The sequence below is a fragment of the Oryx dammah genome, unplaced genomic scaffold, assembly GCF_014754425.2.
Source record: "Oryx dammah isolate SB20612 unplaced genomic scaffold, SCBI_Odam_1.1 HiC_scaffold_18, whole genome shotgun sequence".
In the NCBI taxonomy this organism is placed as follows: Eukaryota; Metazoa; Chordata; class Mammalia; order Artiodactyla; family Bovidae; genus Oryx; species Oryx dammah.
Genome location: NW_024070202.1, coordinates 12,684,598 through 12,703,622, shown reverse-complemented (window position 1 = coordinate 12,703,622; position 19,025 = coordinate 12,684,598). Strand labels below are relative to the sequence as shown.

The 19,025-nt window shown below is 37.5% G+C and overlaps 1 protein-coding gene across 16 annotated transcripts in view; it reads right to left on the bottom strand.

Annotated features, from left to right (window-relative positions):
- Nucleotides 1-19,025, bottom strand: part of PPP1R9A (protein phosphatase 1 regulatory subunit 9A) — a 349,172-nt gene that overhangs the window by 325,265 nt on the left and 4,882 nt on the right. The gene's annotated exons all lie outside the window — the stretch shown is intronic.

Genomic DNA, 19,025 nt, shown 5'->3' with positions numbered 1-19,025 from the left:
GCTCACCATGCCTTCTGAAAAGAAAACAAACACATCTTACTGATGAGCACTTATTTTTGCAATGTAAATGAAGATTGAAAGCAATACTAATTTGGTCTACTACTTAGAATAATATTCATGCACATTACTCTGGAGCCTTTGTTTGGGATCATTATAGATCTAATATATCAGAGGGCAAAATACTATAGCCAGAAAAATCTGCAGAGGAAAAAAGCAAAACTTCCAGCTGACCATGCAAAGTAATTCTACAGAAGGTAACAGCAATCTGCATACTTGGACTATTTTGGGTGGATATATTAACAATCTCGGCTTAGCTTGCAAGATTCTGACAGCTAAAGCACAGTTCTGGTTCTTTTAGGCCCCGAAATCTGATTCCAAATCTGCTACCAACCTTGTATACAACTCTGCCTTATATATTTGAGGTGGTACAATAATAGTAACCTACTTTCTCAGAAATAAATATTTGTCAGGGTCTTTACATTTCTGGATCTCTCTCACTTTCCCTGACCTGAAGAGTTCTTTCCCCAGTCTTGATCCATAAATACCACTAGCTTTCCTCAGTATTATTCAGAGTTCGGTACTTCATCTATCAACCACCAGGAAGGTTATTAAACCTCTGTACTTGTTAAAATCTTTCTAATCTCATTGGGGACTTCTCCAAAGCACTCTTTCTCATACTCTGCTCCTCCAAATGTGGGCCTGCTCCCAACACTTTCCTCAGGTCGCACTCCTTCTCATTTCTCCTTACTGCACCCCACTGATGTAGATACCTGGACCCAATCCTCAGATCCACAGTCTTTGCTCATAGGAACCCATTAGTTCATCCATCCTATCTTGTAGCTGTTGGACTGAAAAAAATCAACTCCCTCTCTGTGTCCAGCTAATTCCTTCACTACCTTTCATTTGCGGAGTACCTGAGTATATAAACCAAGAACTAGACAAGGCCATTTCTTAGAGGGAAATAGAAATACATAGATAAGAAACAGGAGCAAATGGTGTCTGTATTTAAAAGTTAATTTATATTAAAAAAACAATATCACTCATCATCTTCTGTCTAATCCATCTTGCCCCAGTTTGTCCTCTGCCTCTCTTAACCCTCATCCTTACAAACATTCCACCAATCTTATCCCTGTTTACATGGACTCCTGCATACCTACCCGACTCCCATCTCCACATCCACTCTTCAATCCATCTTCCACCCTCCATCAAAGTGGTCTCTCTAACACACAAATTCAACCATGCCTTTCCATGCTCAAATTCCCTTCCCACAACTGGTAAGTTTTCAGAAAAGCATGCAAAGTCCTAAGTCTACAAAACAAAGAAGCCTTCCCAATCTGCCTTCACCTTACCTTGTACCAACAGTAGTACACTACTTTAAGATCTATGAAACACAGCAGGCTTTCCCATTCTTCCCTGTGCCTTCCTGCTATCTCGAACACCAGCAACTTTCTCCACAAACACTTACTAAAACTTCAAAGCAGCTAGAGCTTCATCTCTTCCTAGAAGCTTTCCCTAACTTGTATCCAGAACCCAGGGACCCTTTCTCTATACCAACAGTACCCTATGCACACCTCTATCAAACTGCTTCTCTCACTATATTCATCACTGTTGACTTTGGTGTCCATCTGTCCACTAGAATGCAGGCTCCTTGTCCTAATACATAATTTAGGCGATCAGCTTAGTGCCTAGCTGAGAGCAGATATTCTCTACAAGATGAAGCCCTACAGGAATAGAGATGCAGACATAAAGAATGACTTGTGGACCCAGCGGGGCAAGGACAGGGTGGACAAACTCAGATGGCAGCGCTGAAAACATTTCTGTGGGTAAAACAGAGAGCTAGTGGGGAGCTGCTGTATAACACCAGGAGCTCAGCCCAGAGCTCTGTGATGACCTAGAGGAGTGGGAGTGGGGGCAGGGAGCAGGATGAAGATGCAAGAGGGAGGGGATATACATTTACATACATATATATATACACACACACTTATGGCTGATTCACACTGCTGTACAGAAGAAACTAACACAACTTTGTAAAGCAACTATCCTCCAATAAAAAATAAAATTTAAAAAAAGAAGATGCCCTTTTAGCCAAAGCAAACTGGATTATGATTTTGTCAACTAATTGAAAAAGGCAGTTAAGTGGGAAACCACAAAAACTGATACACGTTTCACCATGTTTACATGAACGTACAATATCTCAAAGTGCTTTCATTCACCCATCTCTGGATATCATGCCAGGGCCTCTTCTTTGAGTTTAGGTCTGCAGATTAAAGATCAGCATTATCTTTCTGCATAATGCACTGGCTATGACAGCCAATTTGGCTTTCTAAAAGGGTACCAAAAACTTAAAGACACCTGAAGAATAACTGGAGCAGTTTTTTAGATTATTTGTTCACTTTTATTCATCCATTCCACCCTCACCAAATTCAAAAGTAAGACTTTAAAGTGATCTTCATCAAATCTCTCCAAAGAATTCAATTTACATTTTTATTTTTAAAAAACTTGCTTTCCACCCTCATATTTTATCAATTTACTTAATATTCAATTAAATACACATTTAGAAAGACAATAAGTAGACAAACAACAAGTTTAGAAATGTACATAACCCCTCCCAGGAAGCCTACAACTCAACATGGCAGGATGATAATGAAGGCTTCCTTAAAGTACGGTCTTCGAGTCAGAATCACTCACGTGCATAACAGTTAGTACACTTTATCTACCAAATGGAAAACATCAGTTAGCCCAGAAAGCTGGTTAAGTAGAAGTTGGTTGAAAAGTTCTATGATAAACTGTTATGGAAAGAACACAGGGAATCAAAGAGAAAGCATGGACAACCAACGAATTTCCTCCAACCTTCCATAAGCACTCATAGGAGAGGCACTACAGCACAATGGTGAGGTCATCCATCCCTCACAGTTCTTCAGTGACTCCCAGCAGTTTGCATTCAATTTCCAACCCCTTAGTACACAAATGCCACCCACTTGCAATCTTACACTACACACACACACACACACACACACACACACACACACATCCTTGCTGTTTCTCCAGCTCTTCTGACTTATTTGCAGTTATCTCAAACGTGCTCATCCCTGGACTGAGGAGGTCCCAATTCTAATTAGTTAGTCATCTTTAGAGTGTCAAGTATCATCACTTCCTCTAAAAATCTCTCCCTTATGCTACTCCTCCTCAAGAAGGCAGACGCCCTGGCTTGGCAGCCTCTCTGCACCCTGTTATATGTAGGTGACAATGTATATTGGCTGCCTTAGGTCAGTCCTAGGTTATGCCTGTTGCCTCCATATAAGTATAGACAGCACTCATTTCACTATTAAAGTGTCCCAGTTTGATAAGAAAGTATATGGTCTCCCTAGACATTGTATAATACAAAGACGATTATGCAATGGTCTATTCTCTTATTTAAAATAAAAACATACACCTCAGACTATTCCACCTCTCAAATATGTGTAATTATTATTCACTCTTTTTCTATTCTGGAAAGAATCACATTTGGACAATAAATAATATATGGCTGTTTTTTGTACATAGCTGTATACATTACCATACCATTCAATGCTTTCTTTTCTATCTCCTTCACAAGACTATAAATGTCTTGAGGAGCAAGGACTTATTTATCATAATAACCTCATAGCAGAGCCCAAGCTCAAAACATATTAAGTATATTCAATAATTTTTGTTGACTACTACCAATCAATTCAGAATACAATCCTTCTCCAAACAGCTAGCAGCATAAACAGGTATTTATAAACAACTGAATAATAAGTGATTTGTTAACCTTGACTTATGCTCACAATAGTAATTATATAATGTTGTAACCATATTAATCTCAAAGAATATTATCACCAGTAACAACATAATATTTGACATACTAGCTCAATTCATTCATATAATATGATGAACTCTCAATTTTAACAACATTACTAAGCATTAAAAGGTAATTTTTATAGAACATTTTTGTGTCTCAAGAAATGCACATAAACCCTAAAAATTGGTTATTGCATTTTTGTTTAAAAAGAAAATGCAGAAATCAGCTCAGCTTTTCTCTTCCTCAAAGTGCCATTAAAAGCTATTTCTGCCTAGGGAAAATGATATACGTTTTGTACATAAATTTACAAGAACAAGCAAAGCTATTTCATATTTTAGCCTAATAACAATGGTTAGACAGCTTCCACATAATATAATTCACAGAAAAATATACAAATAACTAATAAAATGGCAGCACAAATATGATTTGAAGACCTTGGATTATTTGTCCTCATGCAGTTTGTTTCTAATTACTTAAAAGCACTGAGAAAAATGGAAAACTGTTTTGTGGATAAATAAAAATCTTACACAGTAAGAACTTGATCAGAGAATCAGATAACTAGCTACCAAAATTATAAAATTATGACTTAGGTCTGGAATTAAAACCAAGAACATTTCTAAAATCAGTATCAAGGGGGTGGGAATAGAAGTGATCCAAAAAGGGAATTCCTCTCTCTTCACTGAAAAGAACAAAAGAAACCACATTTTAAGAAACAGGTCAGGAAATTAAAGGTGGGAAAGACGCTAAATTATAAGAAATAATTCAACTGCCTTCTTCAATTAAATTTTCAATAATTTTCATGAAGAAAAATAGATAGGTTTACATACTCAAGTTACCAATGTTGTGGCAAATTAACGCAATTTCTAAATAAGTAGCTTTACAATTCTTATATGGAACCTCAAGTTTTATATTATCTTGCAACTAATTACAAGCTTGGGCAATCACTCAAAACAGAAATAAAGTTAAAGCGAAATGAATACTCTCCCCTCTCAACTTTCACAGCCATGTCTCACGCAACCATACTTTAATGACTGTTTCTAGTTACTTATAAACTGTCATTATCTCACCAGGCGATAGATTGAGATTTTCCAAATCAAAAAGAGCACAACATCAGCAAGCCAGGGCAGGGGCCAGGAAAGATTACAGTCTGTAACAGAATCACTCAGCTTTCCTTTATCACTGCTAACTGGAAGGGTCTTACCTATAAATAAATTATACAATCCTTGTTCATCTACAAATCTCACCCCATCATCCCAATCTGGACCTTCATACGTGGGGAGAGTGAACAGGAAAGGGATAAGAAGTACCAGTGATGGGCATCAAAGGTTACTAACGCTGGTTGTGTACCTACTATGTGCCGGGCAGTAAGTACCAGTGATGGACATCAAAGGTCACCAACGCTGGTTATGTACCTGCTATGTGCCGGGCAGTAAGTACCAGTGATGGACATCAAAGGTTACTAACGCTGATTGTGTACCTACTATGTGCCAGGCAGTATGACAGTGCTAGACACCATAAGACAAAGTCTCTATCTTTAAAGTTGAAACAAACACTCTTAGGAAGATCATATGTCAGCAGGATCTGAATTCAGGTCTGATTTCAAAACATGTGGTCTTTTCCCTACTAATACTAGTACTTTTTTCTACTAGTACTAGTACTACTAATACTCCTACATATTGCCCCAAGAGGGAGAACCCCTTTGGTAAGTTTTCTGAGAATGACAGGCACAGAACAACTCTTCGACTAAGATATGTGGAGAAATTGAAGATTTTTTCTCCTGAAACAGCGTCAGAGGAAGTAATCAAATAATAAAACCTGACCACAACAGTTAATTTTATGTGTCAACTTGGCTGGGCCATGGCACACAGGTACTTGGTCAAGCACTGCTCTGGACGTTTCTGCAAGGATATCTTTGATTGAGACTATCATTTAAGTTGGGCTTCCCAGGTGGCACTAGGGGTAAAGAATCTACTTGCCAAGGCAGGAGATGCAAGAGACTTCGGTTCAATCCCTGGGTCCTAGAAACGGCAACCCACTCCACTATTCTTGCATGAAAAATTCCATGGGCAGAGCAGTCTGGTGGACTACAGTCTATGGGGTCACAAAAAGTCAAACACGACTGAGCACAGACACATTTAAATTGGTTGATTTTGAGTAAAGCACCTAGCTTGCCCTCCATAATGTGGGTGAGCCTTATGCAATCAGCTGAAGGCCTGAATAGAACAAAAGACTGACTTCCCCTAGGCAAAAAGAAACTCGCCAACAGACAGCCTCTGAACTTAAACCCTGAGTATCAAGCTTGGGTACTTCCCTAGGTCTCCAGCTTGTCAGCTTTTAGACTTAAATTCTTAAGAAAATCAGCTCTTCGCCAGGTCTCCAGCCTACCCTCCAGATCTTGGACTTGCCAGCCTCCATAATCACATGAGCCAAATCCTAAACATCTCTATTTCCACCTTTCTCTTTCTTTCTTGATATCTATCTACACACACACACACTTAAACACACACACACATTATACTGGTTCTGTTTCTCTGGAAAACTCTGACAAATACATCACCTAAACACTAAACACAACATATAGGAAAACCACAACTTTGAAAGTATTTTGTATCAATATTTATAGCTTATTTCCACCATCCTCCAGTGACAGGGATCAACTCAGTCAATGGTTCATTTCTAGATTAATGGTAAGAATTTCACAAAACAATAAGTGCCAAACCCAAGTAACTTCAAACTAAAACTTCTAATCGCTACCTTTGCAAAGTGGAGCAATCTCTTGAGAGCTCTTAAACATGTTATTCACAGAACTCATTACTCAGAGAAGGAACCAGCAATATAAAAATTCCACAAGCAACACAGTCCCCAAAGGAAAAACAGAGGTCTCACCTCAAACTTGACTGAATACCTAATAATGCTGCCTTCTTTCCTTTAAATAATACTTATAATTATGTACATAATACATATCTAAGTAGTACTATTATAAACTCATTATTCAATAAAATACAAATAGAATTTATTAGCCATATCACAGTATGGTTTAAGTATACCTAATAAAAAAAGATAACACAGCATCAGATTATATAGTAAGGCAATTTAAAGGACTTCACCAGAATTTATAAAATGCTGGAATTGCTCAAAACTGTATGATTTATCATTTGATCTAATTAGGCTAAAAGCAACACTTTAACTTCTGATTTCAGAAAACTCTGCCATCTCCCCCAAATATTTTTCTCACCATTTATATACTTCAGCATTGTCTGCCAAAGCTTTTCACAGGTGCAACACTATCCAGGGCTTGAGGGTAACTGATCCTTAGACTCTTAACTAAAAATAGTATATATTACCATATACTCTAAGCATATATCCAATCAATCTTTTCAGCTAAAGCTTTTGTCAAGAAAAGGGACTTCCCTTTCAGTGGCTAAGACTCTGCACACCCAATGCAGGGAGCCCAGGTTTGATCCCTGGTCAAGAAAGTAGATACCACATGCAGCAACTGAAGATCCTTCATGCTGCAAGGAAGACCCTGCATGCCACAACCGCTTTAAGACACGGCACAACCAAATAAATAAATATATATTTCTTAAAAGGACAATAAGAAGAAACTATATATTGGCTGGTATTTTAGAAAACATATTCAAAAGGATATAGAGACCTAGGACACAAAATCCCATTTTTAACTGAGTGCATCCAAGTGTTTTCATAAGATTACGTGTAGATAAGATACTAAACTTAACATCTCTGTTCTCAGCCTCTGAGAGACAAAGCCTGTTAAGGTTCAATAATTTAACAAATTCAAAAGAAACGACATGATCTCATATGGGAGAATTGTTAGGCTTTCTTTAAACAAATACTTATTGTTTTGCGTAAAATTACACATCAAAACAATTTTCACTTCAGATACAGAATATGTGCCCACATTTTAAGTAACACATTGGGATATAACACACACAGTAGCAACTGAAAAGAAACACCTAAAACCTATGCAAGTGTTAGGAAGTCCTGCCGCACGTAATGCTTACAAGCTGAGCCACAAATACGGGGTCAGTTTTACCAAGGATTAGAAAGCACGCACTGAATGAACTCAGCTGTCAAAAGCTCACCCATTTTCTTAAACCCATTCATTACCTCTCCTCAGTTTTCCATAACTTTACACTCCAAAATTTTGTCCTGTGACATATTAACCTGCAAAGAAAATTCCATTAAAAAATTAATTATTAGAATCCCTCTGTGACAGTACTTTTTAACATTTCTGTCAACGTCAGCTTGAGACTTCCTTGGAGGTCCAGTGGTTAAGACTCCGCACTCCCACTGCAGGGGGTGTGGGTCCAGTCCCTGGTCAGGGAACTAAGATCCTGCATGCCATGAAGTGTAGCCCAAAAGAGTAGACAATGTAGCCCAAAGAATAAAAACATAGTTGTTACTGTTGATCATTCCAAATGTATCCCCCTTTTTTATATAATTAAAATAATATATGATCATTGTAGAGAATTTAGTAAATCTGGAAAAATTAAAATAGTTTTATAAACATCACCTTTATTTTCTATATCCAAAAATTACTACCACCCTTATGGCAGAAAGTGAAGAGGAATTAAAAAGCCTCTTGATGAAAGTAAAAGAGGAGAGTGAAAAAGTTGGCTTAAAGCTCAACATTCAGAAAACGAAGATCATGGCATCTGGTCCCATCACTTCATGGGAAATAGATGGGGAAACAGTGGAAACAGTGTCAGACTTTATTTTGGGGGGCTCCAAAATCACTGCAGATGGTGACTGCAGCCATGAAATTAAAAGACGCTTACTCCTTGGAAGAAAAGTTATGACCAACCTAGATAGCATATTCAAAAGCAGAGACATTACTTTGCCGACTAAAGTCTGTCTAGTCAAGGCTATGGTTTTTCCAGTGGTCATGTACGGATGTGAGAGTTGGACTGTGAAGAGGCGCCAAAGAATTGATGCTTTTGAACTGTGGTGTTGGAGAAGACTCTTGAGAGTCCCTTGGACTGCAAGGAGATCCAACCAGTCCATTCTGAAGGAGATCAGCCCTGGGATTTCTTTGGAAGGAATGATGCTAAAGCTGAAACTCCAGTACTTTGGCCACCTCATGCGAAGAGTTGACTCACTGGAAAAGACTCTGTTGCTGGGAGGGATTGGGGGCAGGAGGAGAAGGGAAAGACAGAGGATGAGGTGGCTGGATGGCATCACTGACTCGATGGACGTGAGTCTGAGTGAACTCCGGGAGTTGGTGATGGACAGGGAGGGCTGGCGTGCTGCGATTCATGGGGTCGCAAAGAGTCGGACACGACTGAGCAACTGAAATGAACTAAACTGAACTGAACATTTTGCTGTATGTATTTTTAGGCTTTTTTCAGTCTTTCAGTTTGAAAATTAAAAATATGATAAAAATGCATATTAAATATTTAACTAGTCTTTTTAGCCTACAGGACTGTATACTGCAAAATATTTCTCATTTTCAAAAATTTTATGGACTTCCCTGGTGGTCCAAAGGCTACAACTGTGAGCTTCCAATGCAGAGGGCTGGTGTTCGATTCCTTGTACGGGAACTAGATTTCATGTGCCACAACTAAGACAAGCTAAATAAATACATTTTTTTAAAAAAAATTAGAAAACAAGATTTATAACAGCTTTATCTCATTACACTATAACCATTGCACTATTAATTGAATATCTGAGTTCTTTTAACTTTCTACCAAGCAACACTTTGATAAACACTTTGACTACTACTAATAATCACTGACAAAAAGGCAATAAATAACACTCAGAACTCATATCCAAAAAAATGCCTGTAAACAGATGAAAACATTCAACATCACCAATAAGTCAATATAATACATAGAAATTATGAGAAACATAACAAGCTGAAAACTATAAAGCATATATAAAAACATTCCAATGCAATGCTAATTATAAACTAACAAAATCCTTCTGAATAATAATTCAGACTGTGTGTATCAATGGCTTTAAAGTATTTTAGGAATCTACCCTGAATGAATAATCATAGATAATTCTAGATGCTGACCAAAAAAACTGTATATAGAGTTAATGCCCTTTCAATGTTAATTTAACATTGAAACAAAACATAACATGTGTTATGCACATGTATCAAAAGTCAGCGAAGACCTGATCTATGTTATCATCATTCTTAACATTTCTCTTCCCCTATTATATCATCAATTTTCATTTCTGGCCCAGCTTTTATTTTTCATGAGACTTGTTTGTGTGTTTGTTTTAATGTTCAGCGCTCAATCTTAAAATTTCTAAGAGGAAACATGTGCTCTGGCATTCATATATTAAAACTGATGCACAACTATCTAGAATCTTTAGCCTACAGACTTCCCCCTGGCAGTCCAGTGATTAAGACTCTGTGCTTCCACTGAAGGGGCACAGGTTCAATTCCTGATCCGGAAGCTAAGATCCTGCATGCTGTGTCCATGCAGTGGCCAAAATAAAATCGATGCACAACTTAAATTATTGCATTTTAGTATTCTACCTACAGAATAAACTTTTTAAAATGATTATGTTCTGGGAGTTTCCTGATAGTCCAGTGGTTAGGACTCTGCACTTTTCCTGCAGGGAATATGGATTCAGTCCCTAGTCAGGGAACTAAGATCCTGCACACCATGTGGTATGGCCAAAAAATAATCACTCTTACATTTTACATACTGGTACACAAGGTGATAGTCAAACACCGTATAGTAAGTTTTGCCTTTCCTGTAAGGATTGGTTTCTTTTAATTTTTTTTAATTGAAGTGTAGTTCATTTACAATATTACATTAGTTTTACACGTACAACACAGTGATTTAATAACTTTATAGACTGCACTTCATTTAAAGCTATTACAAAATAATAGCTATATTTCTCTGTGCTATACAATATATCCCTGTTCCTTATTTATTGTATACACAGTAGTTGTAGTTCCAGGAACGGGTTCTTTTTAAAAAATACAATAGCTGATTCATAATGAAAAGTGTGAATTTATGTCTGTTTCTTACAAAACAACTTAGCACATCCATTCTATCTGAAACAAGTGCTGAGTGAAAAGAATCCATCAGTACAGCACTGACTCACAAGTGGCCCTTAAAAACTAACCAATAAAACTGTTCTTCTCCCTCCTCTATTGAGGTCCCTGACAGTGAAGCAAAACTTTTCAAAATAGGCACCTTTGACCTTAAGCATTATTTAAAATCTTTATATCAAGATTAAACATATTTTCCCGTATGAACATACCCTCCACAAAGTTCTATCCCTGACATAGTGTTTGAAAGAAGAGAACTAAAATGCAATATTTGGAGAAGAGATCTGAAGTGGGAGAGGCAGAAAGGTGTGCCTCACTGAACAGTGGCAGACTCAGGGCACACGGGCACACAGCTTCGGAGTCACGCCGACCAGAGCGTCGGGGAGAAGCACCAGATCCCCGCTCTGCAAGCCTGGCTGCCCCCAGGCAGCCACACGGTCACCACTCCATCCACTTTTCTGACCCTCTGTCAACCACTATGTGCCCCAACCTATCCCACCGCAATTCAGCTGGTGCAGAAACCAATGTGGAAGGTTAGCTTCCCCCAGAACAAAATTCATTCATTATCTGACTCAAAAAGAGAGAGGAGGAGGCTAACAGGTCTGTGAGCCGGTCCATTTAAAACCACTTTTCTTCACACATAAATATATGTGAAATAGTTTTAACTCTACAAGTGCTTTTTTTTAATCCTTCTGGAATATATTAAACAAGCAACAAGACTTTGCTCCTCCTAAAATACAAAAGTTCCAGGGATGTCCCTGGTGGTCCAGGGGCTAAGACTCCAAGCTCCCAATACAGGGGGCCCAGATTCAATCCCTGGTCAGGGAACTAGATCCCACATGCTGAACTTCAGAGATCATTAAGATCTGGGCAGGTCTTAAGGAAGTCTGAATATCCCACAAGCTGCAACTAAGATCCAGCACAGCCAAACAAATTAAATATTTATTTAATATTTATTAAATATTTAAGAATAATTATTTAAATAAATATTTAAGAATGTTTATTCTTAAATAAATAAAATATAAAATTTCCAAATATCTTCACACTCTGCCTTTTCATTGTCCTTTTTGTAAGGATTGGCACACGAGAAAGAGCAAGTTAGGCTAAAAAGTTGGGAACTGTGCAAAAGATTATCAATATTTCAATCATGTTGAACTGTGCTGTGAAGCTATTTCCAGAACAAAAGTGAGTAAAGCAATTAATATGTCAGCAACTATATTACAAAACATTTCTTTCTTTATTCTTAGGCTCCTCAGCAAGGTGTTCTAATATATAGTTCAAGCCATACTTTCAAAAGTTGAGTTGCTGTAAAAGTAACTCTATCAAAATGTACTCCCTTGGGTTTAATCTTTTAATCATCTTAGTTTTTAACTACCATCTATAGTATAAATAACACTCTCAAGAGCAATTTAACATAACTTCATTTTGACATTTCAACAAAGATGATCAAATTTTTCCTTTTGAAATAATAGCACAAATATTTATGGCAGTGATACTGTACAAATATGTTTAAAATACAGTCAAGATAACAAGAGGTTAAAGCTGAGAAGAGATTCTCGTGATAAACTACAAGTAAGACGGCCCCACTTACACATAAGAAAACCAAAGCTTCAAGACACAGACTTGGCCAACTTTACAGAATATCAAGAAAGTGTGGGGGCTTCCCTGGTGGCCTAGTGGTAAAGGATCTGCCTGCCAATGCAGGAGACACACGTCAGATCCCTGGTCCAGGAAGGTCCTACATGACTCAGAGCAACTAAGCCCATGTGCCCCCACTCCTGAAGCCCACACACCCTAGGAGCCTGTGCTCTGCAACAAGAGAACCTGAACAAGAGTAGCCCCCACCTGCAGCAACTAGGAAAAGCCTGGACAACAAAGACCCAGCACAGCTGAATAAATTAAGTGTACCATACTAGCTTAAAACAAACAAAAAAAAGAAATGTTTGGTGTTATTCTCATTATCAGTTAGTAATATTTAAGTGATGTATATAATGTACTTTAGTTGACAATATGCAATAAATTAAGTGCCTGCCCAAAATGACTTTCATACATCATTTATAGAGATAATAGTTAGAATGGCATATAAAATCTATATTGAAATATTGAAGGAGGAGAAGTTTTAAAATAAAGAGTGAAGTTCGTCCATGAACAATTCCAATCAACATAAAAGAAGAGAAGCAAGAACATAAGAGCAGTAGGGTGGAAATAAATCAGATCATGGGAACATGTCAAGAAAAGACCAATGTAAGGATGAAAACTGGCATCACCGCTGCTGTGCCTTTAAAGATACCCTGTGCTGAAGCAATCACTTAGCTTCGTCAACGGCAATTTCAGATTACGTGAAGAAAAGTGCAGTGTCCCAAGTTAGGCAGTGATTCTGACCATCCTCTTTGCCCCATACACTGTTTTTCCTCAGTTAACAAATATCCTCAACCCTTTCTGGATCCTGCTGTTATCTCAGCTTCCTGTCTTCTTTCTCTCCAGGAAACTGCATTAACAGGCAGGCAACATTTGTGGCCCCCACATCCTGTCATTTCATCTGGAGAACATGTCACCATCCATAAAGTCCTTTATCCTTGCCCTCTAGACATTCCTCCTATAGCCTGCTGCCCACATGGTATCCTAAATTTTAACATAGCTCAAGACTTGCTCACTGTGTCTCCTACATTCTCTTAAAAAGCATGCCCTTGATCCCATTTATATGAAATGTCCAGAAGATGCAAATCCATAGAGACAGAAAGTAGATTAAGTGTTTGCCAAAGGATGTGGGAAGAAAGGGAATTGGGAATGACTGCTCACAGACACAGGGCTTCTTTCTAGGGTGATGGAAATATTCCAGAATTAGATAATAGTGCTGGCTGCACAACATCGTGAATATACTGAAAACCACTGAATTGTACACTTGAATATGGTGAATCTGATGTTATTTAAATTTTATCTCAAAAAAGCCCTGCCAATTAAAGACAAATGAAAATAAGGAAATATATGAGTACGCACACAGCATGCCCCTCCTTCTAACTTTCCTTTTGCCTTGCAAAATAATAAACCCCCCATAAGTGGAATTATTCAGGCAGAAGCTGAATGATCATCCGTCAGCAATATGCTATTGAAGGGCTAACTGAAGTGAGGAGGAAATTACACTAGATTACCCTTAAGTATTTTTCATCTTTAAGTTTCTATGTCACAAACCAAGATGAAGCGATTAGAACCAGGGTAATTTTTTAAAGTGACCAGAAAGAAAAAATGTGAAGCATTACTTGAAAAGTTACTTTTTTTTCTATTCAAAATGAAAACCGGAGACTATAATGAAGCAAAAGAACAAAAATGAAAGATTCAAAATGAAGAGCACTGGAAATTAAGGAAAAATATTAAGTAAATTAGATAATAGCACAAAAATGAAGAAGTGATATTCAGAACTAAACATAAGTTGATTTGCTTATACAAAATTTATCCTGTATATAATTGCGTTTTTCTATAGAAATTCTGAAGTCTTTTTTTCTTTTTTAGGTGAAGAAGATGTTAGGAAAAAATCTAATGCAGAAGAGATTTAAATCAGATTACTGTTGACAGGCATGTGACTAGGTTAATAAAGTAAACAATGGATGGATGACATAATAGAAAGTTATTTTCCTCAAATTCAGCCTTTTTTCTTTAAAGTTCATTACCGCAACAATCAGCATCCTTTGTGAGGTAATTTAGAGGGGAACAAAAATATTGTTGATGATACAAAAAGGAAGACACTTTAAACCTTTCTACTACAAATAAATTTCTACAAACATCTGTAATAGGCTGCTATAGAAAAGAATCTCATTTAAATATTAAATGACCAAATTTCAGGGGAGGGAAAAAGCTATTAGTATACACATATGCAGTATTAGAAAAGGGGTCACTCAATAACTATTCATTATTTGATTTTACACAGCACATTAATACCTTTGATATATTTGCCTGGTTATAAACCATAATTTATAAAACACCAAATTTTAAAAGGAAGCTCAGTTTGAATGCTATCCAAAAAAAAGCAAGCTACACAAAATGATGATTCTTATACTCTCCCTAGAAGCTTTTAAATTTAGGTTTCCAAAAGAATGAAAGAAATAGAATTTCTGAGTCTGTCAAGAACTTTCTCCTCCTGTCCTTTTATAATTAAAAATTTAGACCACACAGAGTCGAAAATATGACTTTTTAATGACCCAAACTCCTTATGAATTTAGAGACCATAATCCACTTTGGCATCCAGAAACAAGTTTACACCTGTTTCAGCTTCAAAGAATATTTTTCCATACAAGCAGCTACAGCAGAACCATCTGAAGAGCAAATTTTGTTACAAGCCCCATTCAGAAGCCAAAAGATTATACTTCAAAATCATATTCCAAATAGTGGTCTGGTGATCAGCAGCATCGGCACCAATGTGAGAGCTTGTCAGAAATGCAAAATTTCACCCCAGACCTACTATTGTGAGAGTCTGTGGTATTGCTTGGGAATATGAAATTCTATTTATAAAGGTCAAGAAAATAAATGGGTTGGATGAAACTCTTAAGAAGTTATCATCACTGATGGTAGTAAGCTAACACTCAGTGACTTAGTTAAGCACAGTAATGAGAGCTTGTAAGACCGAGAGAAAAGTCACAAGACATGTTAAAATTAGGTAAGTCAGTAACCTGCAAGATATTCCAAAATAGAAAGGAATGGCAAGACCAAGCCATTGTCGTGCCATCTCTGGACTGACAGCGATGTCATCTCCATATCAGCCTTCCAGGAAGCACATTCAGTACGAGGCTATTCTGGACCCTCAGGTGTTCTCACCAAGAAACGCAAATACCCCCACGGCTCATCAGCAGGCAAACTGGTAAACCTACACCTGTATCTAAGTGTACCTGTCCCCACTCTCTTCGATTCAGCAAGTATGTATCCCAGGAAGTAAGATGCCCAGGGCATCACGAGTCTGTGCAGAGTTCTTCCTCAACTCTAGTCCTCATAAGCAGGTACATCAGTGGCAAAGGCTGACATGCGAGACACAGGACACATGAATTTTGTGTACCCAGGATTCAGCTACCAAAAAGTGAAAGGACTCAGGTCCTTCCTTTCAATCTCCTTTCAATCTCCTTAAGCTCGTTAACTTACCACCCCTCTCCTCACCAGCCTCCACGGTTTTCCTCTTGCTTTTGGCTGTGTGTTTTAAACTGATTTGATAAATCGTATGATTTCAAGCATCTTAATTTGGTGGCTGAGCCTGTCTACTCCATACCTCTGGGATAGCTGGTAGTGTACTCGGAGGCTAACTACTGCATCAAGGTAATTTCCTACAAAACATCTACTGAAAAAGAAATATGCATTTCAAAAGGTCCCTGAGTGATTGATAATGCAAATTCAAGTTTAGAAGCACTGAGCGGGACTGTTAGAGAAAACTGCACAAAGACAGAAATTTGGGTGTCAGAATGATGCTCAGAACACCACCCTGAATAAAGGGCCTCATGTACCCCCCTGAAAATAACTCACAGCCCCAGAACAGGGAGAAAATGCCAAGAAATCCATTTTCAACAACCATCATGTACGGCTTAGAGCAACACTGCAGCCATTGGTGACTCTCATTCAACTCCATCTGTGTCAAACTCCACGCAACTTGAGAAAACACAGAGAAAAGTACAGCATAATGTATCTCAACACCAATCCAGCACTTTTGTCTTGCTGGGAATTACAAAAATACACTTTTTCCGATACACTGTGTTTCAAGGACACTGATCTGAAGGACCTGAGACTGCCAGAAACAGAGAAAGGGTCCTGACTTTCTTAACAAGACTGCAGTGACGACTTGGGTCATCCAAGAACAGAGGGGAACAGAATGACCTACGGAGTGACACTAATGGGCTGTATACTTCCCACCAGCCACCAGTTCCTGACTTCATCAGCTCTGGTAATTTTATGTATTGATTGTATTTCACTGTTCCTGACACATAGTAAGGACTCAATAAATGTTCTGAAATAATTTTTTTTTAATTTAAATGTCACCCTTTCTTTGATTTATCTGAGACAAATTTTATTCAGTTCCTTGATTCTGACAAATTCTTGAGAATGAACGTATAATTCCATATATCAAATCAGCATATCTTCATAACACTCCCTCATTCCAAACTCCAAAGTTGGATTTTATATTTTCTGTTATTAATTTCATTCTAATTTTCCATGACACAATGAAGCACATTAATCTATCCATTAAGAAACAATCTGACCATTTCTAAAAGTCATCAACAATTATATATAAAGGATATACATACACAGGAAAGATCGGCTATTATTTTGACATTTTTCTAGATCCAGATTAAGACATCTTAGGGAAACATCAATTTAAAACATCTATAGAAGAACTAAAATAGAAACTGGACACTGTCACATACATAAAGGTCATAAACAAGTTCTAAAACAGGAGGCCAAAGTGTTGAGAATGTTTAGTGAAGAATAAGACGAGAGTATCAGGAAAAGAATGTAAAAGTTCTAAAGATCATTTCTGTAAGGAATATGCTTGTCATTACTTCTGAAACAGGGAATGTGTTTATGTTTCAAAGGAAAAGATTTATGTTGGAAAGCACACAACTTCCCATTCCAATAAAGAAATATTTATAAAAAGAATAAGGAAACACCCATAGAGAATGGCTGAGTGTATTCCCTTCCAAATGACCTATCGAAAACTATTCACACCACACGTTTAGTATAGCCAAAAATGGCTAAAGTACTCAAACGACATTAGACACTTCAGCACAGGTTTTTACACTGTGTTTCATGGGTTTTAAATGCCATGTGTTTAAGAATTGACTCCACAAGCTCACAGAGAAAGAGGTAACCTTATAGATTTTTGTGTCCTCTGCAGCTAACAGCATGAGAGTAGACATCTGACAAGCATTCAATAAACATTATTACCACTCTCTGAGCAAAAATCTTAATTGGAGAATAATCTAAACACTACCATCATCACCACCACCAGTGGGAAAGTAGCTCTCAAGATTTCCAAGTGAATCCACTTACATGTTAAACAATGGGAACAAGAAAAGAGTAATTGTCTCATTCATTACAAAGGGCTAAGAATGTATCTTCTGTTCGCAGACTTAATCCACTCCAACTAGTACAGTTAACTGCCCACTAAAACGCAGCGCCTTATCGTTCACAAATCTAATGCTTGATCCATGCTCTTAATGGAAAGCATTAAACGTATGTCCTCTATTTCATTCCTTCTTATGTGAAATACAGTCTGCAATGTGCAAATTAAGAGTCAAAACGCTTATTGTTATAAGCAATGGCAGAAAAGAAATGACTTCGACTTCAAAATATCATACCCTAAACCCTGGTTTGTTCACATATGAACATCCAAGTTTCAGTGATAAATCCTTTAAAATCCATTCTGCAGTTTAAAAACCAGTAACTTTAAAAACCAATAACTGCAGTTATGTTTTGTGCAGTACAGGACCCAAATTCAAGGCTGGTGCTCCATTTGGGTTGATAAATTTTAGTAAGCTGCTATTCCCCATTAGGGAGTTGGTCACTGGTTTTAACAAACTCCTTGAAGAGTTCATTTCAGTTATTCCTGCCTTGCTGGATGTGTAACAATTTAATCTTGTTGCTTTCTTCCTAAGGGGTAGAAAGATGGTGCTCAAATGAGAGCACTTGCAAAGGGGACTTGAACAATGAAATTTAGGAGCTGGCTGGACGGGCCTGAGGGAAAGGGACCTCTAAAGAGGGTGCCTACAACTTGGGGGTAGGGGAGAGAATGACAAAGGGAGGTGGGAAAAGAGCAGCAAAGAAATTTAGTTTTCCTTAGAAACTAGATTCATAGCTCCAGAAGTTATTTTAAACATAGTTTAACTTGACATGGCCCATTCTGACCCAAAACTTTGCTTTACACTACTGAAAGGCAAGTTTGCCTGTTAACACCAGTAAATAATTTCACAGATTATTAGCTTATTTCAAGAAGGAATTTCACAGTTACAGAAAGGTCATATTTATCTTTGTTATGTAAATAACATATCTTACAGCCTTCTATGAAAGTTTTACAAGATGGAAATAACAATAGACAGTGGCTTTAGATTTTGAGAAGAAAATTTAAGAAAATGACATATCTAATTCTATCATCTACACACACTGTGTGAGCTAAAAGTCCCTAGAAAGTGGTTGCAAACTACA